The 27,974-nt window shown below is 47.9% G+C and overlaps 1 protein-coding gene across 14 annotated transcripts in view; it reads right to left on the bottom strand.

The window, feature by feature from the left end:
- Window positions 1–27,974, bottom strand: part of NT5C2 (5'-nucleotidase, cytosolic II) — a 178,688-nt gene that overhangs the window by 95,267 nt on the left and 55,447 nt on the right. For 3 of the 14 annotated variants that reach the window (XM_008270436.4, XM_008270435.4, XM_017348529.3), the window contains exon 1: window positions 17,599–17,723. The exons of 1 other annotated variant lie outside the window; for it this stretch is intronic. The gene's annotated coding sequence lies outside the window, so the exon portion shown is untranslated. Of the gene's footprint in view, window positions 1–551; window positions 691–1,882; window positions 1,974–17,598; window positions 17,725–27,974 lie in introns of those variants that run through there. 10 more of the 14 variants (XM_070057281.1, XM_070057282.1, XR_011382289.1 and 7 more) reach the window with 7 other exon arrangements.

Here is a 27,974-nt window from a genome sequence, read left to right as displayed (position 1 = left end):
CATTCCAACCCTCTTGGCTCAGACGGTGGCCCAGAGAAACCCACCTCAAGCTCAATGGTTGACCTGACTAGTGACCAGTGCCAGCAATGGAGATCCTCAACAGCACCACGCATAATGTTGTCCCCCAAACCTGGTGGCCTGACATAGACCTCCCTTCTATGAGGCCCTAGGTGTTGAAGAAAAGTGCCATGTTGTAGCCATTGGATGACCTGTTTACCCTAATCTGTACCCTTGGGCCCTGCATATTAAACAAACTATGGCGCTCCGTGGCCACTACAACAAGCTCAACCCTAAAGATCCTCCTATATTCTAGCCGAACCTCAGGAAAAGAAGTGCCAAATGGGTGTACCTTATAAAAAAGGTGCCCAAAGACCCGAACTTCACAACAGGTGGGTCTGCTTTTAAGACAAAAAGGGGGAATCTGTGGGGCATCAGTGCGGCCATAGCACAGCCAGGCCAGGCCCGGGGGCTCCGCAGGCGCAACTGCCCCCAGGCGCCCCCGCCCAAGCTGCACGGAGCGGAGCTGCGCAGAGCCAAGCACGCGAACTAACCCGAGTCAGGGCCCGCGGAGCCAGTCGGCGGGTGTCCTATGGATGGTGGCGCAGGGAGGGACCCGGCGTGCGCACACGTGGCCCCGGCCACCGCCATGGCGGACAGCGACCCTGCGGGGCGCGCGGCGGCTCCGGCCCCCTGACCGGGCGGCACCAAGGAGGGGTCAACATGAAGCGCGCCTGGCTCCAGGAGGCGCAGGGCCGGCTGCAGCGCCTGCAGGAGGACTTCATCTACAGCCTGCGGGCGCTGGAGGAGCGGGACAGTGAGCTAGAGCGAGTGCACAGCTGCCGCCATGATGCCGCTGTGCCCAAGGCCGTCCATGAACAAACTGCTGTCGCGCGAGGAGGGGTAGTGGATTCTGGAGCAGCTCGCGCGGCTGCCACAGCCCCCCAGCAAGAGGACCGTTGAGAACCAGACGGAGAGGGACCAGGCTGACGATGATGCCGGCGGCCTCCTCTCTAGTGGGCCCTGCAAGAGGGGCAAAGAAGATGGCGCCCCGAGGATACCTGTTCCCGGCCCTCCTGCTGCACGGGCTGGGAGAGGGTTGAGCACCCTGCTGTACAACACCCACCCGTACAGCGCCTTCCCCGTGCTGCTGCTGGACACTGTGCCCTGGTCTACGTGCACACGCTCACCATCACGTCCAGGGGCAAGGAGACCAGCCTGCCCAGGATCGCCTGCAGCCCCACCTCCTGGAGTTGCTCATTCAGCTGGCCGCCAGCTCGGTCACCATCCAGTTTGAGCGAGCCCTGCTCAAGTGGACTGAGTACACTCCAGACCCCAACCATGGCTTCTGTGTCAGCCTGTCCATCCTCAGTCCAGCTACTTCGTGAGACTGTACACGGAACCGCTGCTGGTGAGCCTGCCCACGCAGAACTTCAGCATGCCCTACAATGTGATCTGCGTGTGCTACGGCTCCTTCTCCACATCAAGGAGCCTAGCACCAGCAGTCTGGCCAAGAGGCTGGTCTAAAGGAACAATTTTTAAAACAAATGGGAACCAACTCCCATCTCAATGGGTATGTGAGACTACGGGGATGGGTCATTGGATTAGTCAAAAGGGTCTCAGGAAAAAATGTGGAATGGATGTCAAATTGTTAAGGAGACCTTGGGCCAATGGGTAGCACCCCATAAGGGAGGGATGTTTTGGTTATGCAGGGCCTCACACCTTGTATTTCAATAGGGGTACTGGTGCAAAACAATGATTCCTGCCCGCTAGTGACCCTCATCCCACGTACTAGGAGCTTCATCTTTATGACAAAATTAATCAAAAAACTCGTTACATTATGAAAAATTTTAAAAAAAAATCATTCCATGTAGCTGGGACATACTTCCTAATGGAGGTGTCCGTGTAGCTGGGACATACTTCCTAATGGAGGTGTCCGTATGCCCGAATCTCAACCGAGGAGGTGGGTGATCTGGCTAAAAACAAAAAGGGAGAATATGTGGGGAAATTAGTTACACGAAGCAATTCAAAGATGGTGCCCAAAGGAAGTAAGGTGGGTGGAATCCAAAGTTGTTTACCACTAAAACTAATTGGCTACACAGCATCAGGGGAAGTGGCAACAACTGATATCAAGTGTATAGACATATGGCTAGTCCTATGAAAATTGCCCTGTAAAATGACCCTTTAAGTGATTGGTTGGTCTTTATGCCCTGCCCTCAATGACTCTGCAGTTTTGTGCTTTAAAAGGCTCTGTTATGTCAAGTCTTGCTAGACTTGACTCCCTGCTGTGTCTGATTGTCTCCAGGATCAGGAGGCTGGGGAAGGGGCTAGCGCCCCCATGCCGCACTTACCTTTCCCCGGACTCCTTGTACTGGTGGACTAAGACCCTGCAACCTCCTTTCTATTTCCCCACCATGTATCAACCTGGAGCCTCCTCTTTTCCTTTCCAAGGAGGCTGAGTTCTACATTGATGTGACTAATGTCCCTCCGCAGGGTTCCTTGGGGACCCTTCACAATAACTATGTGCCCGAGCCGGCGCCGTGGCTCAATAGGCTAATCCTCCACCTTGCGGCGCCGGCACACCGGGTTCTAGTCCCGGTTGGGGCGCCGGATTCTGTCCCGGTTGCCCCTCTTCCAGGCCAGCTCTCTGCTGTGGCCAGGGAGTGCAGTGGAGGATGGCCCAGGTGCTTGGGCCCTGCACCCCATGGGAGACCAGGAAAAGCACCTGGATCCTGGCTCCTGCCTTCGGATCAGCACGGTGCGCCGGCTGCAGCGGCGGCCATTGGAGGGTGAACCAACGGCAAAGGAAGACCTTTCTCTCTCTGTCTCTCTCTGTCCACTCTGCCTGTCAAAAATTAAAAAAAAAAAAAAAAAAAAAAACACAATAACTATGTGCCCCTTCAGAATGATGTCAACATTTCCTGGAATGTCAACAAGCCTGATTGCTGAGAATGATCTTCATCTCGCAGTAGACATCTTTCCTGAACAATTTCTCAATAAATAATAAAAGAAATAGAGTATCCATTAAGGAGAGAGATGATTTAACCAACACTATGAACCAACATTATCAAATTAACATTTATAGAACAGACCACCCAACAACTATAGAAGACACATAGTTTTCAGGTACACATTAACAATTACCTAAATAGTTCATATTCTGGGTCACAAAACAAATCTCAATAAGTGCAAAAGAAAGCTGGTTTTACAAAGTATGTTTACTGTACAAAACTGAATTAAAAATAAGCAACAGAGTTCTCGGCTTTAGTGCCATCTTCTTGGAGACCTCCACACTATGAGAGCCAAGTGGAGGAAGAAGTGAATGCGCAAGCTGAAGCACAAAAGAAGAAAGGTCCAAGTAAACTGCTGGCTTGTGTACCCGTGATGGCCAAAGGAGCAGAAGGAAGAAAGAATGCTAGACCCCAGGACGCTGGCATAAACTGTTGGACTGCTTGCTACTTACTATCCACAACTTGTCTCGAAAAATCTGGAACTTCCATCACCAATGGATCACAGAAACCACCTGTGAGATCCACTTTGCTGACACCAAAGCAATCTCTGATGGCCCTCTGTCCTGGGCCTGTGACATTGTGGACTAGTTCTGTTCTCAGCTATGGCCAAGTGTAACACATGTACAATAAATCATCTCTTCTGCTGTCTTGGCCAAAGAATCAAATCATCAGGGAAAAAAAAAGTAACTGAAAGATATCTGGAAAATTCCCAAATATCTGAAAATCAAACAATCTACTGCTATTTAACCCTTGGATCAAAGTGACATGGGCTAGACTGGGAGACAGGGACACACAACGGGGCTGAGAGTGTGTCAGCAGTCTCTTTGCCAGAGTCACATGTTGCTGAATTCCCACGCCCTTCTGTGCAGCCCAGTAGGGCTGCAGGGTCTAGCCCACTCACTTCCCATCATGAACCTGCGCCTCACTCTGCCATCACGTACAAGACACCATGAGTATGCAGATCCATGTAAAAATGCTAGGAAACCTTCCAAGCAATCAATACGCACGCTGAAGCCCCACTCAAACTCGGCTCTATTTGTATATTCAATTAGGGCACCCCCACCCTATAAAGGGGCAACCAGGACCCCAGGGTAGCACAGTGGTAGGGCAGCAGATACCCCTCTTTCCTCATGGAGGGAGGCTGCTTGCTTTCACTTCCAAATGTGAGATATCCCTTTGCTCTCCCACTTGCACTTTACCTATGTCTCTGCTTTGAATTCTTTTCTCACACTGAGACAAGAACTTGGAACAAAACCCAGCTAAGGAGAAACTACAAATAATTTTTTTTATTTGACAGGTAGAATTATAGACAGTGAGAGAGAGAGACAGAGAGAGAGATCTTCCTTCCGCTGGTTCACTCCCCAAATGGCCGCCACAGCCGGCGCTGCGCTGATCTGAAGCCAGGAGCCAGGTGCATCTTCCTGGTCTCCCACGCCGAAGCAGGGGCCCAAGCACTTGGGCCATCCTCCACTGCCCTCCCCAGCCACAGCAGAGAGCTGGACTGGAAGAGGAGCAACCGGGACTAGAACCCAGTGCCCATAGGGGCTGCCGGCGCCACAGGTGGATGATTAACCAAGTGAGCCACAGCGCCGGCCCCAGAGAAACTACAAATTATTTTGAGATGGGTCAGGGGCTGGCGCTGTGGTGCTGCAGGTTAACGCCCTGGCCTGCACAGCACCAGCCTCGATAATAGTTCTTACAAATATATATGTACTGGGCCGGTGCCGTGGCTCAACAGGCTAATCCTCCCCCTGCGGCGCCGGCACCCCGGGTTCTAGTCCCGGTCAGGGCACCAGATTCTGTCCCAGTCACTCCTCTTCCAGTCCAGCTCTCTGCTATGGCCTGGGAGTGCAGTGGAGGATGGCCCAAGTCCTTGAGCCCTGCACCCGCATGGAAGACCAGGAGAAGCACCTGGCTCCAGGCTTCGGATCAGCGCAGTGCACCGGCCAGCTGCAGCGACCATTGGAGGGTGAACCAATGGAAAAAGGAAGACCTTTCTCTCTGTCTTTCTCACCGTCCACTCTGCCTGTCCAAAAAAAAAAAAATATATATATATATATACACACACACACACACACACACACACACCAAACAACAGAGTTCTCAAAATATATGAAGCAAATACTGATAAAACTGAAGGGAGGCATATATGGTTTTCTAGTAATATCTAGAAGAGCAAGAGCAGCTAAAATACATATACAGGGGGCTGGCGCTATGGCACAGCAGGTTAATGCCCTGGCCTGAGGAGCTGGCATCCCATATGAGCACCTGTTCTGGTCCCGGCTGCTCCACTTCTCATCCAGCTCTCTGCTATGGCCTGGGAAAGCAGTGGAGGATGGCCCAAGTCCTTGGGCCCCTGCACCCATGTGGGAGACCCAGAAGGCTCCTGGCTTTGGATCAGCGCAGCTCCGGCCATTGCAGCCATCTGGGGAGTAAACCAGCGGATGGAAGACCTCTCTGCCTCTCCTCTCTCTCTGTGTAACTCTGACTTTCAGATAAATAAATAAATCTTTAAAATAAAATACACACACAGAATTTATCAAACTACTTGTATGAAAAATTCAAACCACTTTGTTGGATCAATTATGAAATAGAAATAAATTTTATGTTGAAAATTTAAATTACAAAGTCTTAACAAAGGTCACAAAATGTTGTTCAATTATAATTGGAAACATAAATGATTAAAAAACCCTAATATTGATACAGGAGGAAATCTGCCATGAGGTCTGTTCCGTTAAAGATCAAGATTTTCTTGGGGCTGGTGCTGTGCCGTAGAAAGGCTAAGCCTCCACCTGCAGGGCTGGCATACCACATGGGTACAGGTGGAGTCCTGGCTGCTTCACTTCCAATCCAACTCCCTGCTAATGTGCCTGGGAAAGCAGTGGGAGATGACCCAAGTACTTGGGCCCCTGCACACATGTGGGAGACTGGGAGGAAGCTCCTGGCTCCAGCCTGGCCCAGCTCCGGCTGTTGTGGGCATTGGGGAGTGAACCAGTGGATGGAAGATCAATCCCCCCGCCCTCGCTATCTTTGCCTTCCAAATAAATCTTTAAAAAAAAAAAAAATTTTTTTTTAATTCACCTTCAACAAAATCATATGACATTTTTCCTGTGATTTTATCTAACATACCTGAACGTTACTATCATAAATATTTGAACTTTAACCATAGAATTTCACCAACTCAGTCTACGTATTGCTTAACTTTACAGTATTAGTTCTATGGTTTCACTTTTTGCAGTTTCAATTACTACAGTCAACTGCAGTCTGAAAATATTAAAAGGAAAATCCCAGAAATGAAAAATTCGTAAGTTTTAAACCACACACCATTCTGACAACTCGAAGAAATCTTCACTTTTGAGCTCTGTTCCGCTCAGGAAGCCAATCATCCCGTTGTCCAGCACATCAGCACAGTATATTCTACCCACTCACCAGTCACGTCATAACCTTCTCAGTTAATAGATCAACTGTCAAAAGTATCAGAGTGCTCACACATAATCCTTGTTTTCCTTTCTAATGGTCCCAAGAGTCCCAAGGAGCTGGTGTTGAGGCATAGTGATTAAGCCACTATCTACAACAAAAGCATCTCATGTGAGTGTCAGTTCAAGTCCAGGCTGCTCCACTTCCAATCCAACTCCTTGCTAATGTGTCCAAGTACTTTGGCCCCCTGCCACTCAACATGGGGATGGAGCTCCAGGCTCCTGGCTTTGGACTGGCCCAGCCCTCGCCACTGTGGCCATTAGAGAGTGAACCAGCAGATGTGAAGATCTCTGTCTCTCCCTCTGTAACTCCGCTTTTCTTATAAATAAAATAAATCTTTAAAAACACACACACAAAGAGTAGTGATGCTAGTTGTAATTCAGATATGCCAAAGGGAAGCTATAATGTACTTCCTTTAAGTAAAATGGTGAAAAGACTGTGAGAAAAAAATATCCTATGCTGAGTTTCTTAAGATATACAGTAAGAATGAATATTCTATCTATAAAATTGACAAGTAGGAAAAAGAAATTCACATTGGTTTTGCTGTTGCACCTCAAACTACAAAAGCTACTGGACTTTTTACTTAAGACGGAAAAGACATTAGATCTGTGTACATATGTAAGGGGAAACACAGTACATGTAGGGTTTGGTTGCTCTCTGAGGTTTCAGGCATCCACTAGTAGTGTTAGAATATAATTTCCAGGGGCCGGCGCCGGGGCTCACTTGGTTAATCCTCTGCCTGCGGCGCCAGCATCCCACATGGCGCTGGTTCTAGTCCCGGTTGCTCCTCTTCCAGTCCAGCTCTCTGCTGTGGCCGGGGAGGGCAGTGGAGGATGGCCCAGGTGCTTGGGCACCTGCACCCACTCGGGACACCAGGAGAAAGCACCTGGCTCCTGGCTTCGGAATGGCGTAGCTCCAGCCGTAGCAGCCATTTGGGGGGTAAACCAACGGAAGAAAGACCTTTCTCTCTGTCTCCCTCACTAACTCTGTCAAATAAATAATTTTAAAAAATAAAAAAATATAATTTCCACAGATAAGGGGATACTACTATATTTTGTAGTTATAATAAAGTTAAAGATGATGAATTCTTATGATCTAGCCAACAAAAGAGAGTGAGTTCCAATAAGTAGGAAAACATTTCATTTCATTTCTGGTATCAGCCTTAATAGTTTTTTCAGTGAAGTACAGCAGCAACTAATATTGAATAAAAAGCTCAAAATTTGGTTCCTTTCATATAGTGATGGTAAAACTAGAGTTCTTTCTTATGATATAAAATATTAAGCCAGCGAAGTTGTTATTTCTGAAAAGTAACAAATGGAATGAATTCTCAAGCATTTAAAATATTTCATGGGCAAAACATACATAATTCCCTTCACCAATACCATCACCCTCCCCCAAGGAATGGAAACCAGCTGGTAGAACAGCTCTAAGCAACTGCTAAAAACAGGAAGCAGAGTAACTGAAACTGTGGGGTAGGCGTGGTTAGCAATCTGCAGTGAACATTCTTCCCCTAGAAAAAGTGTGTCCCAAAATGCTGATTGTCACATGTAGTAAGACCACTATTTTTAACTGACAAAGAAACTTTTGTCCCTCCCATACTCAACTGTAACATGATGTTGAAAACTGACAGAATTACACAAACAGAAGTCAGAACTTACTTTCGTAACAACTCTGCAGTAAGACAAGATGCCACGCTGCCAGAAGCATACTTTGGCAAAGGTTTTTACAAAGCCATTTAAAACGTGTTTGTATCATATCAGTAATCTACTTGGAAAGAAGCCAAGAGTAATTTAACTATATGTAGCACAGGCCTATCAGGCAAAGCATTCAACATGTAACAGTTTAAATCAAACATCTACTTTTCAACAGATTAAGTATGTCAACATGAATAACAGAGTAATATGGTAATAAGTAAATATGAATACTCAGTGTTTTACTACTTCATTAGAATTTACTTTTTGTTTGAACTAAAAATGTTTTATTATCAATTGTTTTCATTCTAACATTGCTATGAAACTTAAACAGAAAAGGTAATTTTGACTAATTTCCTCAAATTCATCAGTTTGAAATTTATTTTGGTCTTCATAAATACAATCCTCACTGCCTATTACATTAAATAGCTAACTTCATGGAAAAAGAACAGTTAAAGACACATTCTCTGGGCCGGAGCTGTGGCACAGTGGGTTAAAGCCCCAGTACGCAGTGCAGGCATCCCATATGGGTGCTGGTTCCTTCTGGCTGCTCTACTTCCAATCCAGCTCCCTAGTCCTTGGGCCCTGCACCCAAGTGGGAGACCTGGAGGAAGCTCCTGGCTCCTGGCTTCAGATCACTGTAGCTCTGCCCATTGCAGCCATCCGGGGAGTGGACCAGCAGATAGAAGACCTCTCTCTCTCTCTCTGCCTCTCTGTAACTCTGCCTTTCAAATAAGTAAATAAAATAAAATCTTCTAAGAAAGAGGAGAGGAGAGGAGGGGAGGGGAGGGGAGGGGAGGGGAGGGGAGGGAAGGGGACAGGGGAGAGGGGACAGGGGAGAGGCCTGCGCTGTGGCACAGCAGGATTGACACCCTTGCCTGAAGCCTCGGCATCCCATATGGGCGATGGTTTGAGTCCCTGAGTCCCGGCTGCTCTACTTCTGATCCAGTTCTCTGCTATGGCCCGAGAAAGCAGTAGAAGATGGCCCAAGTGCTTGGCTCCCTGCAGCTGCGTGGGAGACCAGGACGAAGCTCCTGGCTTCAGATCGGCTCAACTCCAGCCGCTGCGGCCAGCTGGGGAGTGAACCAGCAGATGGAAGCCCACCCGAGCTCGCTCGCTTGCTCGCTCGCTCTCTCTTTCAAATAAATAAATAAATCTTTAAAAAAAAAGAAAAGAAAAAATAATAAAAAAGATATATCCTCCATTTGTATTTCCCATATTATACTAAGTAGCCACATTTTATACATAGCCCTCTATAACAAATGAGCAAGTAAAACTGACAAAGTATAGTGGACAGCCAGTTGGCTTTATCAATATATTGTGGTTAAGGGTTCCCTTTCTAACACAGCCATAAACCAACTTACTTATAAACACATACTCTTAAAAATAAGGAAAGTCACAGGCAAATTTACCTTAATCAGTCTCTCAACACTCCTGAACAGCTAACTCTTCACATAGAAACAATCTGTAATTGTGTCAACTATAATTCAAAGAACAGCATAATTTTTTTTTATCTGAAAGGCAGAGAGACAAGAGAGGAAGACTGTTCTCTCTCACTGATTTACTCCCCAAACGACTGCCAATGGCCATGGCAGGAACTCAATCACCACAATTCCCACAAGGGTAGCAAAGACCCAAATACTTGGGCCATCACCTGCTGTCTCCCAGAATGCACATTAGCGAGAAGCTGGAGTTGGGATGGAGCTTAGACTCAAACCCAGGGACACTGATAAGGGATGTCAGCATCCCAAGGAATAACCACTGAACCAAATACCCATCCCATGAACAGTATTTTGAAATAAATTATATCTTCTAAAATACTTTTGTAACCTTTGTTTTGTTTTAGAAACAGAGAGCAAGAGCTCCCATCCACTGGTTCATTCCACAAATGCCCAAAACACAGGTGGGGGGTGGGGGGGCAGTGATGTGGCATAGTGGGTAAAGCTGCCACCTGCAGTGCCAGCATCCCATATGGGCACCAGTTTGACTCCCAGCTGCTCCACTTCCGATCTAGCTCTCTGCTATGGCCTGGGAAAGCAGTAGAAGATGGCCAAGTCCTTGGGCCCCTCCATCTGCATGGGAGACCCGGAGGAAGCTCCTGGCTCCTGATCATCGCAGATCAGCACAGCTCCAGCTGTTGCAGCCATCAGGGGAGTGAACCAGAGGATGGAAGACCTTTCTCTCTCTGCCTCTCTTTTAACTCTGCCTTTCAAATAAATAAATAAATAAATTTTTAAAGCTGGGCAGGGAGGGGCTGGGAATGGAATCCCAGTCTCCCTAGGTGTGTGGCAGGAACCCAATCACCCATAGTCTGAGTTAGCAAGACACTGGATTGAGGAGTCAGGAATAGATACAACAAATGCCCTTTCTACCTATGCTCATAAAAGTAGTATGTGGAAGGAAATACACATATAAAGCTTTTTTAGATGAAGGAATGTCATTTTTTCCAGATAAAGACTACTTAAAACTGTACAGTGTTTAAACTGAGCTAAATGTTTCTTTAACTCTCTCTTTAACTCTCATTTTTAAAGAGTTTTGAGAAACAAGTTTCGTACTTTTTCAGTCAGAGTTGCTTTATCATTTGCCCAAGTTCTATACATTCCTTTCAAGGGACAACATTCACAGTTGCTCAAAACAAATTCAACAAGAAATTACTCTTACCTATCCATACATTCACTTGTTATCCTCTCACCCTGCTTTTTCCCTTTTTGTTCACACTTCTAGACATATTTGACAGTTTTATTTGATATATTACATGTCAGTCAGTCCCTGCCTATAAAGCTCCATGCACAATGTAAGACTGTTCTACTGGCTGCTCCATCCCCAGCAAATTGCATAGATTTGACACATATGGACAGAAATAAACAAATCACTAAACCTCTACACTTTGAGCTCTTTTTCAGAAGCTACTTTCTATGTAAGCTTGAAAATTCAAGAACATTGCACAAGTTCCTTTTAATGCTCTAAATGAATCTTTGTGAAATCTTACTAGTGGCTCACAAATGCCTAAGATTCTTGGCTTGATTAGCTCAATAATATTTTGCTAGCTTTTCAACATCAGGCCTTGGAACAAAAGGTTCCTTGTTCTCTTGTGTCTAGGAAGAAAGCAAAGAGATATTGTCAAGTGGGAGATGCAGTACCTGTCTGCTTTGACAATTTTTCTTTGTCAATCAGTAACATGCTCCTATCTGTAGTCTGAAACTTCAGTTGGAAAACACAAATTTATTTCATATATTCCTAAAATTTTAAAAATAAAAAAGAACTAAATTTTATTATATTCTTCTCAACATTCTATTGCTACTACTACCAGAATTCCATTACCTTTATATATCCATTACCTGCTATGTATCTGTTCTACATCAGAATAATAAGACTGCTTCTTACTGAATGTTCTGAATAACTAAGATTTTCAACAGTAACAGTTATTGACACACACAAAAGGAAAGCACATAAAACATTTTAAAAGATTGGACCACTTCTTCAAAATATCATTAAAATTAGGCCAGCACCACGGCTCAATAGGCTAATCCTCCACCTAGCAGCGCCGGCACACCGGGTTCTAGTCCCAGTCGGGGCGCCGGATTCTGTCCCGGTTGCCCCTCTTCCAGGCCAGCTCTCTGCTGTGACCCGGGAAGGCAGTGGAGGATGGCCCAGGTGCTTGGGCCCTGCACCCCATGGGAGACCAGGATAAGTACCTGGCTCCTGCCATCGGATCAGCGTGGTGCGCTGGCCGCAGCGCACCAGCCGAGGTGGCCATTGGAGGGTGAACCAACGGCAAAAGGAAGACCTTTCTCTCTGTCTCTCTCTCTCTCACTATCCATTCTGCCTGTCCAAAAAAAAAAAAAAAAAATCATTAAAATTAAGTGAGTTCTTTCAAAAGCATAAAGGAAGGGGCAAGCAGTGTGCACAGCGGGTTAAACTGGCACCTGAAGTAGCAGTAGCTTCAGCCAGGTCACCCATGTAGGTACCCAAGTACGTGGGCCTCCCAGGCACTTTAAGGAGGACTCTAGATCAGAAGTGTGGGAGAAGCCAGGACTTGAACGAGGCACTCAGTGAGCATCCCAAACGGTGGCTTAACCAGCTGTGCCACAATGTCTTTTTTTTTTTTTTTTAAGATTTATTTATTTATCTGAAAGGCAGTGAGTTACAGAAAGGCAGAGGGAGGGAGAGAAGGAGGGGAGGGGAGAGAGAGAGAGAGACACAAAGAGAGAAACACACAAAGAAAGAGAGACAGAGAGAGACAGAGAAACAAACTAAAACGGCATAATATTAACAACTGGTGAATTTAAGTTAAAGGTATAAGAAGAGTATTTATAACTTATTGCATTTTTCTGTAGAATTAAATTTTTTTCAAACAAAAAGATGGAAAAAAAATAACACTGATAAACAGAAGGTAAGGAGAAACCACACACTGAGGAAATATTATACCACCACAACAGACAGAGGATTAGTATAAAGTATAAAGAGAACCACAAATCAACAATCAAAAAGCAAACAAGCCAAATAAAATAAGTATATAAATAAACAATTTATAAAAGAGGAAACCTAAACAACCAATAAATGAATGTAAAAAAGTTCAACCTCATTAGTAATTAAGGAAAAGGAAATTTAAAAATCCACAGATTGGGGCCAGCACTGTGGTACAGTGGGTAAAAGCCGCCACCTGCAATGCTGGTATCCCACGTGGACTCAGGTTAGGGTCCTGGTGCTCCACTTCCAATCCAGCTCCCTGCTAGTGTACCTGGGAAAGCATCGGAGGATGGCCCAGGTCCATGAGCCCCTGTACCCACACTGGAGACCTGAAGGAGGCTCCTGGCTCCTAGCTCTGGCCTGGCCCTGCCCTGGCCATTGCAGCCATCTGGGAAGTGAACCAGGGAGTAGAGGATCTCTCTCTTTGTGACTCTGACTTTCAAATGAGTGAATACATCTGAAAAGAGAAGAGAGAAGAGAGAAGAGAGAAGAGAGGAGAGAGAGGAGAGAGAGGAGAGAGAGGAGAAGAGAGGAGAAGAGAGGAGAAGAGAGGAGAAGAGAGGAGAAGAGAGGAGAAGAGAGGAGAAGAGAGGAGAAGAGAGGAGAAGAGAGGAGAAGAGAGGAGAAGAGAGGAGAAGAGAGGAGAAGAGAGGAGAAGAGAGGAGAAGAGAGGAGAAGAGAAGAGAAGAGAAGAGAAGAGAAGAGAAGAGAAGAGAAGAGAAGAGAAGAGAAGAGAAGGAAAAAGAAAAGAAAAAAACTTTGACAACCAATTATTAGGGTACGCAAATTTCAATCAGTAAAAAGTCATATATAGGAAGAGGCATTTGGTCTGGCAGTTAAGACACTGACATGCCATGTCTGAAAGCCTGGATTTGGTTCCCAGCTCCTGATTCAAGCTTCCCCCCAGTGCGGACGGTGGGACACAGAAGGTCAAGTAGTTGAGTCCTGATACCCATGTAAGGAGACCTGGATACCCCAGCTGCCAACTCTGACTCCCATCTAACCCTAGCCATCACAGGAACTTGGGGAGTAAACCACCCTATCTGAGCTCTAATTTTAAAAGACTTACATATTTTTTTATTTGTAAGGCAGAGTTAGAGCGAGAGAACTTTTCCATCTTCTGGTTCACTTCCCAAATGGCTGCAATGGCCACAGTTGGGTGGATCCAAAGCCAGGAACTTCTTCTAGGTCTCCCACATGGGCTCAGGAGCCCAAGGACTTGGGCCATCTTCCATTACTTTCCCAGGCACATTAGCAGGGAGCTGGATCATAGTGGGGCCACTGGGACTCAAACCAGTGCCCATATGAGTTGCCGGCACCGCAAGCCTCAGCTTCACCCTCTATGCTACCTCAATCTTTTTCTTTTTTATTTGAAAGGCAGTTACAGAGAAGGTGGGGGGGGGGGGGGAGAGGGAGAGAGAGAGTCCGTCTTCCATCTTCTGGTTCACTCCCCAAATGGCCACAATGGCTGGAGCTGAGCCTATCCAAAACCAGGAGCCTGAAGCTTTTTCCAGGTCTCTTAAGTGGGTGCAGGGGCCCAAGGACTTGGGCCATCTTCCACTGCTTTCCCAGGCTATACCACACAGCTGGATCAGAAGTAGAGCAGCTGGGACTCCAACCAGCGCCCATGTGGGATGCTGGCAATGCAGGCAGGCGGTAGGCTTTACCCACTATGCCACAGTCCTCCGGCACCCCCTCAATCTTTTTTAAAGTCAGACAAGACTTAGTGGGTCAAGAGATAAGGGCCTTAGCATGCTGTAACAATTTGTTACAACCTCCTAAAGGCAAATAATTTTTCACATCTGAACTTAAAAAACAAACAAAAGACAATAACCACTTATAAAATGTTATCTCACTCCATTCATCTGCTCTATCTGTAAGGAATCCATGCAGCACACCTTGTAAACAGTTTGCCAGCATTTCTCTTTTCAGCTTTAACTCACACAGCTTTCCTAAACCTTTTCTAGTGAGAGCAAGCCACTCATTATACCCTCAATATACCCCTATTCTGAAGTGTCAACTTCTCTACAATGGTTTTCTCCGATGCCACCAATCTAAAATATTTTACTCTGAGGCAAAAAATATCTATTATAGAAAAGTTAATGTGTATCAGTATCAATGAAATTATTCTTAATCTAAATAATCCTATGAAATTTTTACAATTTTTCCTTTTTCAGAACAAGAAAACCTAAGGCTCTCTAAGATTAAGTTCTCCAGTGCCGCAAGGATGGCAAGTGGAGCAGGCCAAATTTCAAACCCAGACTACAAAATCCAGGCCATTAAATAGGTAGTAATGCAGTCTCCTGGCTGAAAGTATGGACTGCCTGTACTGTTCACACGTCATTCAACATATGCCTTGTGATATTTAACATTTTCTGTTAGCACACAGTATCTAAAAATCTCAAAATAATACATCATTTAACAAAAATTTACTAAGAGCCTGTGTTTCAGGCACTGTTAATGACTGGGTGAAAAATACATGAACTCATTCTCTAGACAGGTGGGCATCACAGTAATGGAAATGCAAAGCTAAACATCTTATAACTAAGAACCCTTGTTTACATAAAAATTTTAACATGTTAAAGTTGTTGGGTTTGGTCTGGTTTTGCTTTTTTGCTTTTTCACTAAATGAAGGTTTTGGTAAGAGTTAGGCTATAAAGACTTTTATAAACTTTTGTTTTATTTATTTCAAAGACAGAGTGACACTGAGAGAGAGGGAGATCTGCTGCATCTGCTGGTTCACTTCCCAGCAGCTGGGGCTTGTGCCAAGCTGAAGCCAGGAACTCCAACCTGGTCTCCCAAGTGGGTGGCAGGGGCCCAAGTACTTGGACCAATCTCTGTTGCTTTTCCACTATGGCCGGCGCACTGCGCCGATCTGAAGCCAGGAACCAGGTGCTTCCTCCTGGTCTCCCATGCTGGTGCAGGGCCCAAGCACTTGGGCCATCCTCCACTGCCTTCCCGGGCCACAGCAGAGAGCTGGACTGGAAGAGGAGCAACCGGGACAAAACCGGTGCCCCAACTGGGACTAGAACCTGGTGTGCCGGTGCCGCAGGCGGAGGATTAGCCTAGTGAGCCGCGGTGCCAGCCCAAAGACTTCATCTTAAAACAGGTTTTGAGTAGTTCTCTTTGCTCCATAAAACAGGAGAAATCACCTACAGGCAGATCAGCGAACACCCCTCCTCTTAAAATTCCCCTCTAATTTGGCTTTCTTTAGGAAGGTTTGAAATATTCTACTAAGGTAGCCAGGTATCATATAAATTTTCCTAGGATTATAAGCATCTGGAAATTTTGTAGTTTAAATTCTCATATAATGGCATCAAATCTTAGAACTGAATAAAATCTTACAGAAACATCTCCTTCAGCCATTGTACTTCACAGATGAGTTGACAGTAAGTTTTTTTTTACAGATTTATTTATTTATTTATTTGAGAGGCAGAGTTACAGACAGAGAGAAGGAGAAAGAAGGAGAGGGAGAGGGAGAGGGAGAGGGAGAGAGAGAGAGAGAGAAAGGTCTTCCATCTGCTGGTTCACTCCCCCAAATGGCTGCCACGGCCAGAGCTGGGCCCATCCAAGGCCATCAGCAAGGAGCTGGATCAAAAGAGGAGCAGCCGGGACCCGAACCGGCCGCCCATATGGGATGCCTGCGCAGCTGGCGGAGGTTTAACTGCTTCGCCAAGCTGAGTAAATTCTAAAACCTAAATTGTAGATGAATAGAAGTGATGCAGCAGCCTATATCGCTGAACCGTCGCCGATTTATATTGCAATGGAAACACATTCCCGAAACAAGCCATGTGTACTAGCATCAACCCAGCATGCGGAATTCTGATGTTAACTACTAACTAGCGGTGTCTTTCCTGGACTTAATCTTTTCAGTCTGGATGCCTTCATCTGGATAAATTCTAACCATTGTTGAAAAGGGACGTTGTAAATATTTAAAAGGTTGGACCGAAGCCTTCCCTATACTCAATCACATTAAGTTTTCATGGTAAATGGCACGGTTTCAACACTCTTCCTTTCACATTACACTCAGCTGAGTTTGCATCAGTTGCCTTCAGGAACAAAATCAGTAGTTTATCGACACCATGCTGCACCCGGGGCAAGAAACACTTTGCGCACACACACACAGCTTTCAAACGTAACGGCCCTCAAGCTACAAGCGAGGGAGCCCAAGCCAGGCACCAAGCTCTATACTGCTCGTCCAAGCCGTGGCCTGCCAGCCTCACACCCCACGACGTCATCTCTCCGCCAGGCCTCGCTCTCCCTCCCCGGCTCCAGGGCCCGGCGGACAGGCAAGGGGTAGAAGGGCCCCAGGCGCCTGAGCCCGCCCGCAGCCGTCCGGACGAGCCCGCGCGTCGTTCCGCGGCCGTTTGCAGTTCGGAGGGAGCTTTCCAGGAAGTGCTGCACACCCCGGAGGTGGCGTGCGGCCGTCAGCCTGGCGCTTTCTCGCCGCCTCGTCTGAGCGCGGCCAGCCCCGCGCCCGCGGGTGCCCCGGGGGTCCGCCCGGAACGCGAGGATGGACTCCGAGTGGGAGGCCGGAGGAAAAACCAGCACAACTGAGCCGAGCGGTGTCTGCCTACCCAGCGGGACGGAGGCTGCCCCCGGCCACACGACGCCGGGGACGGGACACCGCGAGCCGGGCTGAGGCGGGGTCCCCGCGAGCCCACGGAGCGGAGACAATGGCGCGAGGGTGACGTGGGCCGGGGGCGTCGCCGCGGCGCGAGGAAGGGGCTGCCGTAGGCCGGGGTCGACCAGGGATCGGGTGTGTGTGGTGTGTGTGTGCGGACGTGGGGTACAGGGTCGCGAGGGCGAGGTGTCGGCCTGAGGAGAGGCCTGAGGGGCTCAGCGCCCGGGAGAGCCCGGCAGGCCCTGCCTCAGGGTCGCACGCTCGACCGCGCCCCCCGCTTCGTCCGCCCGCTCCCACCCCTCCCGTCCTCCGGGCCCGCCGCACTCACCGGCCCGCCGCTCGGCTGCAATCCCAGCGCGCAACTGCCGCAGCCGCCAGGGCGCGCGCGCGCGCGCCCTCCCCGCCCCCGCCGCCCAGCGCCGCCCCCAGCTCGCGCCCGGCCAGGGACCGGCGCGCTGTTCCGTCCCCCGGCGCCGACGCAGAATTCGGCGGCGGCGGCGGCGGCGCTCCCTGGCCCGGCTGCGGGATTGCGGCGGAGAGCCAGGCCAGCGATCTCCAAACGACAGCGCACCGGTTGGTGCGGAGATGTAGGGTGATGATCAGCCCTTAGGTTCCTTCCCTTGCCATTGTGCCAGCGCCCTTCCGCGAAGCCCGGGCTGCCCTCTCCCACGAGGCTTTCCCAATAGAGGGAGGGCACGTCTCAGAATCACGGAATCTTCTAGTCAAGTGAACCGCAAGGCCCCTTTGGCGGTGACCCCTGCCCTACACCTGAATCCCCTTGGTGACCAAAAGCACTGCCTTTGGAGTTTGTCAGAGTTGGAATCCCAGTTCCATCACGTAAAAATTGTGCTACCTCGGCGAGATACCTGACTTCACTCTACCCCAACGGTCCCTGCAGCAAAGGTTGTTGACAGCACGTCTTGGCGCACAGTAAGCACACCAGACACCCCACCATCACCAACAGCTCGCATGGGCAAGAAGACTCCTGACAGAAAGCTATTAAAAAAAAGATTTATTTTTATTTTTATTTGAAAGGCAGAGTTAGAGAGAGAGATCTTCCATCCGCTGGTTCACTCCCCAGATGGCAGCAACAGCCAGGGCTGGGCCAGACCAAAGCCAGGAGCCAGGAGATCCCGGGTCTCCCACGGGGTGCAGGGGCCCAAGCATGCATTAGCAGGGAGCGGGATCCGAAGTGGAGTAGCCGGGACTTGAACTGGCGTCCACATGGGATGCTGGCGCTGCTGGTCCCCAAGCTCGCCGTTTCCAGAGCGCTGCATTCCTTGGCCGGGGCAGCTCTGAGGCTTCTGTTTCTGAGGGTCCACTCCAGGGCCCGCGACGACCCCTGGGTGCTTCAGAGAACAAATCAGTCTGTTCTCTCTGGGATGTGCTTTTTCAGATACTTCTATCAGGCCTGCCCAAGGTCTTCTCCCTTGAGATCCCGTCTCCCGCTCCTCCCATTGTTCCTCCTTTGCCCCAGTTTTTCTCCTCCTGCACCTGAGCCTGAGCCAAATGTGTGTGGTGCCATCGGAGCAGGGCAGGCCGGAGCTTCCTGTTGCAGAACTACAGCCTAGCATTCGCACAGTGCAGCTCCTGGCACCCCTGCTGTTGACTCACATTGAGCTCGCAGGTCAAGGGAAGCCTCAGGGCGCTTTAGGAAGTGCATGGCTCAGGCATTTTCACCCTCTCTCTCAGTTCAGGTCACCTGAGGATAGCCTCGGGCATCTCACCTGTTAGATTTTTCAGAATGTGTGGGGAAACACAGTAGAAGTTAGAAGTTAGCTTAAAAAAAGAAGAAGAAGAAGAAGTTAGCTTAATACTACCTTTAAGCCAAGTACATCTGGGAAAAGACCAGTGCTTGTGTCTAAAGAGCAGAGTTCAGAGTGAAAACAACACACGCAAGGCCACTGCGACTGTAAGGAGAATGTGTGCACACAGAAAGACCAGAAGGAAATACCTAACTGAAAATACTGGTAGTGATTTTCCTCTCGGGGATAAGAATTGGTGTAGTTTCTTCTTTCCATTTTTCCTTTAATCTTTTACATGGTTTATGTTGTATAACCAAGTAGTTTGAACAAGTAAATCAGGAAAAATAATTTTAAAAATCAGACAGAATAACTTGAAAAACTAGAAATAAAGTTAGAAGATAAACAACATAGAAAACATTTGTAATATATAAAGGACACAAAGCAATTGTATCTGGAACTACAAAGGGCTTTTAACAAATCAATTTTTAAAAGCATTTATTTATTTATTTGAAAGGCAGTTACAGAGAGAGGGAGAGACACAGAGAAAGCGAGATCTTCTGTCCTCTGGTTCCCAGTGTTTGCAACAGCCAGGGTTAAGTCCAGCGGAAGCCAGGAGCCAGAAACACCATCCAGGTCTCCCACATGGGTACAGAGATCCAAGCACTTGGGCCATTGTCGCCTGCTTCCCCAGGTGCATTAGCAGGGAGCTGGATCAGAGGAGGAGCAGCCAGGACCCAGACCACTCATGGAATGCCCGCATGGCAGGCAGCACCTTAACCCTCTGTGCCATGATGCTGCCCTTCCCCAATTTTTTAAAACAATGATCCCCTGGAAAAATTGACAAAGAATGTTAAATAGGCAGTTCACAGAAAAAGACATAGAAAAACTGCTGATAAACACAAAAAGATGCCCAGCCTCACCAGCAACCAGAAATGAAAAATAAAACCAGGAATAATTTACAAGCTTCACGATATCAAAGGATGCAAACTGGCACAGCTACTTCACAGGGCAACTGGACAACATCTGTTAACACTCCATCTCACCAATGCCACATCCACTCATCTCCCTTACCTCAATGTATTTATGGCGATCAGGGCACGGATAATTAGGATATTGCTTTTAATAAAATGTCAGAATCAACCTAAATGTCCATAAACAGAGGAAAGGCTAAATAAAATGTAGAATACTCATGATAGAATTCTAAAGAGAATTTTTAAAAACTGATCTTGATCTACATGTATCAAAACAGACATATCTCAGTCATATTTTAATGAAATCATCAAGTTGCAGAATAACATATTTAGTAATTATATATAAGTGAGTATATATGTATGTGTACTTAAATTTTCAGGGCTGGAAGTGACCCATATCAGAGTGCTGGTTCAAATTCCAGCTACTCCATTTATGATCCAGCTATTGAATCCCTTTGGGGGGTGAACCAATGGATGGACGATCTCTCCCTCTCCCTCTCCCTCTCTCCTCTCTCTCTCTCTCTATTTCAAGTAAACAAATTCTTTAAAAATATTTACCCCAAGCAGGCGCCGCGGCTCACTAGGCTAATCCTCCGCCTTGCGGCGCCAGCACACCGGGTTCTAGTCCCGGTCGGGGCGCCGGATTCTGTCCCGGTTGCCCCTCTTCCAGGCCAGCTCTCTGCTGTGGCCAGGGAGTGCAGTGGAGGATGGCCCAGGTGCTTGGGCCCTGCACCCCATGGGAGACCAGGAAAAGCACCTGGCTCCTGGCTCCTGCCATCGGATCAGCGCGGAGCGCCGGCCGCGGTGCGCCGGCCGCAGCGGCCATTGGAGGGTGAACCAACAGCAAAGGAAGACCTTTCTCTCTGTCTCTCTCTCTCACTGTCCACTCTGCCTGTCAAAAAATAAAATAAATAAATAAATAAATAAAGATTTATGTTCAGATCTTTAAAAAAAAATTTACCCCAAAGGCAAAACTTTACTATAACCATGAAAAAAACTCACACAAACCCAAATTGAGAAATAGTCTACAAAATATTTGACCGTACTTTTTTTTTTTAAGATTCATTTATTTATCTGAAATGCAGTTACAGAGAGAGAAGGAAAGACAAAGGAAAAGAGATCTTCCGTCCACTGGTTCACTCCCAAGATGGCTGGGCCAAGCCAAAACCAGGAGCCAGAAGCTTCACCTGGGTCTCCCACATGTGTGGCAGGGGCCCAAACACTTGGGCCATTTTTTGCTGTTTTTCCCAGGCACATTAGCAGGACACTGGACCGGAAGTTGAGTAGCTGGGACACAAACCAACACCCACATGGGATGCTGGCACTGCAGGTAAGGGCAGCACTGGCCCCTGGACCTGTACTCTTCAATGAAAAGTGTCAAGATTGTAATGGCCAAGGAAAGATCAAAAGGAGGAAGCTGAGAAGACTTTACACTGAAATGCAATGTGATGTCTCAGATGGGATCCTGGAACAGAAAAAGAGCAGTAGTGGGAAAACTAGTTTAGGTGGAAAAACTAGTTTAGTTGGAATAAAATTTGCTTTTACCAATATTTATGTCTTAGTTTTTTTTTGTTTGTTTGTTTTGACAGGCAGAGTGGAGAGTGAGAGAGGGAGAGAGAGAGAAAGGTCTTCCTTTTTCCGTTGGTTCACCCCACAATGGCCACTGCGTCCGGTGTACTGCGGCCAGTGACCCGTGCTGATCTGAGGCCAGGAGGCAGGCGCTTCTCCTGGTCTCCCATGGGGGTGCAGGGCCCAAGGACTTGGGCCATCCTCCACTGCACTCCCGGGCCACAGCAAAGAGCTGGCCTGGAAGAGGGGCAACCGGGACAGAATCCGGTGCCCGACTGGGACTAGAACCTGGTATACCGGCGCTGCAGGCAGAGGATTAGCCTATTGAGCCGCGGCGCTGGCCCATGTCTTAGTTTTGACTACTGAGCCATGGGTTATATAAGCTGCTGGCATTAGACGAAGCTGGGTAGAGTATGCTGAAACTCTACATTTTTGTAAGCCTTCTGTAAATCTAAAATTACTTAAAATGAGGGTGGACTTTTGATGCAGTGGTTAAGTCATTGCTTCAAACACTTTCATCCCATTTCAGAGTACCTGGTTTGAGTCCTGGATCTTTGACCTTTTTTAAAAAAGATATATTTATTTATCTTAAAGGCAGAGTTACAAGGAGAGGGAGAGGAGGTGGAGGTGGAGGAGGGGAGAGGGAGAGGGAGAGGGAGACTGGTTCACTCCCCAAATGGCTGCAATGACTGGAGCCTGACCAATCCGAAGCCAGGAGCCAGAAGCTTCATCAGGGTCTCCGGTGTGGGTGCTGGGGTCCCGGCATGCAGGCCATCTTCCCGTGCTTTCCCAGGCACAATAACATAAGAGCTGGATGGGAACTGGAGCAGCAGGAACTCAAACCAGTGCCATATGAGATGCCAGTATGTTGGTGGCAGCTTAACTCTCTGTGCCACAATGCCAGCCCCAGCCCCTCCACTTCTGATCCCGCTTCCTACCATTTAATGTGCATCCTGGAGGCAGCACATGATTGTTCGAATATTTGGGTTCCTATATCCATATGGGAGACCTGGATGGAGCTCCAGGCCTTGCTATTACAAGCATTTAGGGGGAATAAACCAGTGGATGGAAGATCTATCTCTCTGCCTTTCAAATATAATGTATGTAAATTAAAGTTAAATATACTAATACTTATTTCACTACAATTTTGATAAGTGGTATACAGGAAAAGTAAAACAATACTATGAGGGAAAACAAAATACACACTAGAGGGGCAGTGATTAAGATGCTGTTTGGGACACCTGCATCCCATACTGGAGGGTCTGGGTTCAAGTCCTAGCTCCACTTCCAGCGCCAGCTTCCTGCTAATGCACACCCTGGGAAGCAGCAGGCGATAGCTTAAGTACTTAGGTTCCTGCCACCCACATGGGAGACCTGGATGGAGTTCAGGCTCCTGGCTTTAGCCTGGCCCAGCTCCACTGTTGTAGTCAGTCTCTCCATACCTTTCAAATAAAATTAATAATATTTTAAATGCAGACTAGGGCGATGGGCATTGTGGCACAACAGATTAAGCTGCCACTTGGGATTCCAACATCCCATATATGAGTGCCAGTTCAACTCCTGGCTCCTCTGCTTCCTATCTAGCTTCTTGCTGGGAGGCAGCAGATGATGGCCCAGGTACTTAGGCCCCTGCTACCCCTATGGGAGACCTGGATGAAATTTTAGCTCCTGACTTTGGCTTGGCCCAGCCCTGGCTATTGCAGGCATTTGGAGAGTGAAACAGTGGATGAAGAATCTCTGTCTCTGTCTCTTTCTCTCTGTTATTCTGCCTTTAAAATAAATAATTTTTAAAATATTTATTTACTGGCTGGTGCCATGGCTCACTTGGTTAATCCTCCGCCTGCGGCACCGGCACCCCGGGTTCTAGTCCTGGTTGGGGTGCTGGGTACTAGTCCTGGTTGCTCCTCCTCCAGTCCAGCTCTCTGCTGTGGCCCAGGAAGGCAGTGGAGGATGGCCCAGGTGCTTGGGCCCTGCACCCGCATGGGAGACCAGGAGGAAGCACCTGGCTCCTGGCTTCGGATTGGCGTAGCTCAGGCTGTAGTGGCCATTTGGGGGGTGAAGCAACGGAAGGAAGACCTTTCTCTCTGTCTCTCTCTCACTGTGTAACTCTGCCTGAGAAAGGAGAGGAGAGGAGATGGGAGGGGAGGGGAGGGGAGGGGAGGAGAAGAGAGGGGAGGGGGGGGAAGGAAGAAAGAAGGGAGGGAGGGAGGATAAGGAAGGAAGGAAGGAAGGAAGGAAGGAAGGAAGGAAGGAAGGAAAAGGAAGGAAGGCAGGCTCTAAGAAAGGATGAGCCTGTGCGTCATTAGAAGCCTGGAGAGAAGGGCTGAAAGTGACAGAGGACGGTCGTGGAGGGAGTCCTTGCCTGACCTGGCCTGGCCTGCGCCTGTGTCAGTGCCCTGGAGCCCCACCTTCAGTGCAATGCAGAGAGACTGGTGACGTAAACCAGAGGAGTGGCGAGGCTCGGGCTCACAGCCCAGATGTAACCAGCAAATGGTCTGGAAGGTCATGAAAGTTAATTCCGTTGAATCAAGCAGAAAGATCCTTGAGGTGCCTCCTGGAAACTTCCATGGGTGTCGACAATGTGAGACAGACGATCGTTAACACAATCGTATTATTTATACAAGGTGGGAGTTGCTGAGCCCTACAGCAAGCCGGAGGTTTGGATAAACACGAAGGCAGGGATGGGCCACCCCAAAGAGCTTCAGAGTGCCAGGGAGACAGATTCCTGCGGAGACAGGAAAGTCAGAATCGCAAGCACAGAGACACTGCTTCAGACCTGTGGCTACAATCATAAGAATGGAAAAGAACCAGAGTCAGTGAGGATGCGGAGAAATTAATCCTGATGCTTTGTGGGGGAATGTAAAATGCTGCAAGCCTCTGTGCAAAACATATTGGTGGTCCCAGTTAAGCAGAATAACTACACGGGCCAGCAGTTCTACTCCTGGGCAGATATGCAAAAGATGTGAAAACAGGGATTCCAGCAGCTGCTTACTCACCAATATTCATGCCAGCATTACCATAGCAACTAAAAGGTAGAAACAAAATGGAAGACGGTATGCAATTCCTCACAAATCTGAAAATACATCTACCTTATGATCCAGCCATCCCACTCCTGGGAATTTACCCAAACCAACTGAAATCAGCATATGATGTGCCCTCATGTTCACTGCAGCTCCATTCACAATAGCAAAGACATGGAATCAACCCAGATGTCCACCAACTGATGATTGCATAAAGAAAAAGTTGGTATATACACAACATGGAATACTACTCAGCCATAAAAAAGAATGAAATCCTGTCTTTTCCAACAAAATGGATGTAACTGGAAACCATTATGCTTACTGAAATAATCCAGTTCCAAAAAGACAAATATTATGTTTTCTGTGATTTGTGGTAACTAATACACAGAGTAGAAAAAAATGCAATGTATGGGGCCGGCACTGTGGCATAGCAGGTAAAGCAGTGGCCTGAAGTGCCAGCATCCCATATGGGCATTGGTTGAAATCCCAGCTGCTCCACTTAAATCCAGCTCTCTGCTGTGGCCTGGGAAAGCAACAGAAGATGGCCCAAGTTCTTAGGCCTCTGCACCCATGTGGGAGACCCAGAAGAAGCTCCTGGCTCCTGCTTTGAATTGGTCCAGCTCCGGCTGTTGTGGCCATTTAGAGAATGAACCAGCAGATAGAAGACCTCTCTCTCTGCCTCTATAACTCTGCTTTTCAAATAAATAAATAAATATTTTTAAAAATGCAATGTATTTGCAGCCGGCGCCGCGGTTCACTAGGCTAATCCTCTGCCTTGCGGCGCCAGCACCCCGGGTTCCAGTCCCAGTCGGGGCGCCGGATTCTGTCCCGGTTGCCCCTCTTCCAGGCCAGCTCTCTGCTGTGGCCAGGGAGTGCAGTGGAGGATGGCCCAAGTGCTTGGGCCCTGCACCCCATGGGAGACCAGGAGAAGCACCTGGCTCCTGGCTCCTGCCATCGGATCCGCGTGGTGCGCCGGCTGAAGTGCGCCGGCCGAAGTGCGCCGGCCGCGGCGGCCATTGGAGGGTGAACCAACGGCAAAGGAAGACCTTTCTCTCTGTCTCTCTCTCTCTCACTGTCCACTCTGCCTGTCAAAAAAATTTAAAAAAATGCAATGTATTTGAGCAAAATTAGCATTTTGAGATTTGATTATCGTTTATAGCCCTTGTCTATACTGTTGAGGATCAATGTTTTTTCACTTACCACTTGTTGAATTCTTTATTCAGTGGAAGGTTTAGCTTTTTTTTTTTTTAAAGATTTTATTTTATTTATTTGAAAGACAGAGTTACAGAGAGAGGTAGAGACACAGAGAGAGGTCTTCCATTCGCTGGTTCACTCCCCCAGATGGCTGCAGTGTTCTGAGCTGTGCCAATCTGAAGCCAGGAGCCAGGAGCTTCTTCCAGGTCTCCCACGTGGGTGCAGGGACCCAAGGACTTGGGCCATCTTCTACCGCTTTCCCAGGCCGTAGCAGAGAGCTGGATTGGAAGAGGAGCAGCCAGGACTCAAACCGGCGGCCATATGGGATGCCAGTGCTTCAGGCCAGAGCTTTAACCCACAGTGCCACAGCGCTGGCCCCGGAAGGTTTAGCTTTTGATTATAAAATAAACTGAAAGTATGTCATTGTAAAAATCAAAAGAAAAAATAAGTAAAGAGGAAGAGTGAGAGCATGGATGAGAGGGAGGGTGCGTGGGAGATATCATTATGCTTTTAAATCTGTATATGTGAAATACATGAAGTTTGTTCATCTTATATAAATTTTTAAAAAGCTTTTAAAAAAAGCTAGAGGGCCGGCGCCGTGGCTCAATAGGCTAATCCTCCACCTTGCGGCGCCGGCACACCGGGTTCTAGTCCCGGTCGGGGCGCCGGATTCTGTCCCGGTTGCCCCTCTTCCAGGCCAGCTCTCTGCTATGGCCAGGGAGTGCAGTGGAGGATGGCCCAGGTGCTTGGGCCCTGCACCCCATGGGAGACCAGGAAAAGCACCTGGATCCTGGCTCCTGCCATCGGATCAGCGCGGTGTGCCAGCTGCAGCGGCGGCCATTGGAGGGTGAACCAACGGCAAAGGAAGACCTTTCTCTCTGTCTCTCTCTCTCACTGTCCACTCTGCCTGTCAAAAAAAAAAAAAAAAAAAAAGCTAGAAACAATCCAGGTGTCCATCAATACATGAATCTATTAAAAAAAAAAAAAAAACATGATGTATTTGTAGACTGAACTATTCAGCCATTAACAGGAGGCAGGTTCTTGCCAGCATTGTGGTATAGGAGGTAAAGCTGCCACATCCAATGCCAGCATCCTATATGGGCACTGGTTCAAGTCCTGGCTTTTCCACTTCCAATCCATCTCCCTGCTAATGGCCTGGGAAAGCAGCAGAAGATGGCCCCATGTGGAAGACCCAGATGAAGCTCCTGGCTCCTGCTTTGGCCTGCCTCAGCCCTAGTCATTGCAGCCATCTGGGGAGTGAACCAGTGGATGGAAGACCTCTCTCTCCACCTCTCTCAGTAACTCTTTCAAATAAATAAATATTTAAAAAAAAAAAAAAAAGGAGGGAAGTTCTGACACATGCTACAACATGGATGAACCTTCAAAACATTAGGCCAAGGGGCCAGCACTGTGGCATAGTGGGTAAACCTGCCGCCTGCAGTGCCGGCATCCCATTTAGGCACTGCCTCGAGTCCTGGCTGCTCTACTTCCAATCCAGCTCTCTGCTATTGCCTGGGAAAGCAGCAGAAGATGGCCCAGGTCCTTGGACCCTGCACCCATATGGGAGACCTGGAAGAAGCTCCGGGCTCCTGGCTTCTGATCGCCACAGCTCCAGCCATTGCAGCCAATTGGGGAGTGAACCAGTGGATAGAAGACCTCTCTCTCTCTCTTTCTGCCTCTCCTTCTCTCTCTGTGTGACTCTTTCAAATAAATAAATAAATCTTAAAAAAAAAAAAAGAAAACATTAGACCAAGTGAAATAAACTACACACAAAAAGGACAAATATCACATGATTCTCCTTTTTTAAATATCTAGAATGAGCAAACTCATAGATGGAAACTAGATTAAAGGCTACTACTACCAAAGGCTAAGAGTAGAGGGGAATAGAGTTATTGCTTAATGGTTATGCAGTTTCTGTTTGGTGTGATGAAAATCTTTTGGAAATGGTGGTGATAGTTGCACAACACTGCAAATATAATACCAGGGACAGTACACTTTAAAATGGTAAAAATAGGGTAGGCATTGTGGTGCAGCAGGTTAAGCTGCCACTTAGCTATTCCACTTCCAATCCAGCTTCCTGTGAATGCATCCTGGGAGGCAGCAGGTGATGGCTCAAGTGCTGGGATCCCTGTCACCCATGTGGGAGACACCATCAGAGTTCTGGGCTCCTGGGCTTCAGGCTGGCCCAGCCCTGGCTGTTGTGGG

The sequence above is a fragment of the Oryctolagus cuniculus genome, chromosome 15 (assembly GCF_964237555.1).
Source record: "Oryctolagus cuniculus chromosome 15, mOryCun1.1, whole genome shotgun sequence".
In the NCBI taxonomy this organism is placed as follows: Eukaryota; Metazoa; Chordata; class Mammalia; order Lagomorpha; family Leporidae; genus Oryctolagus; species Oryctolagus cuniculus.
This window is presented reverse-complemented; position numbering and strand designations above follow the sequence as displayed.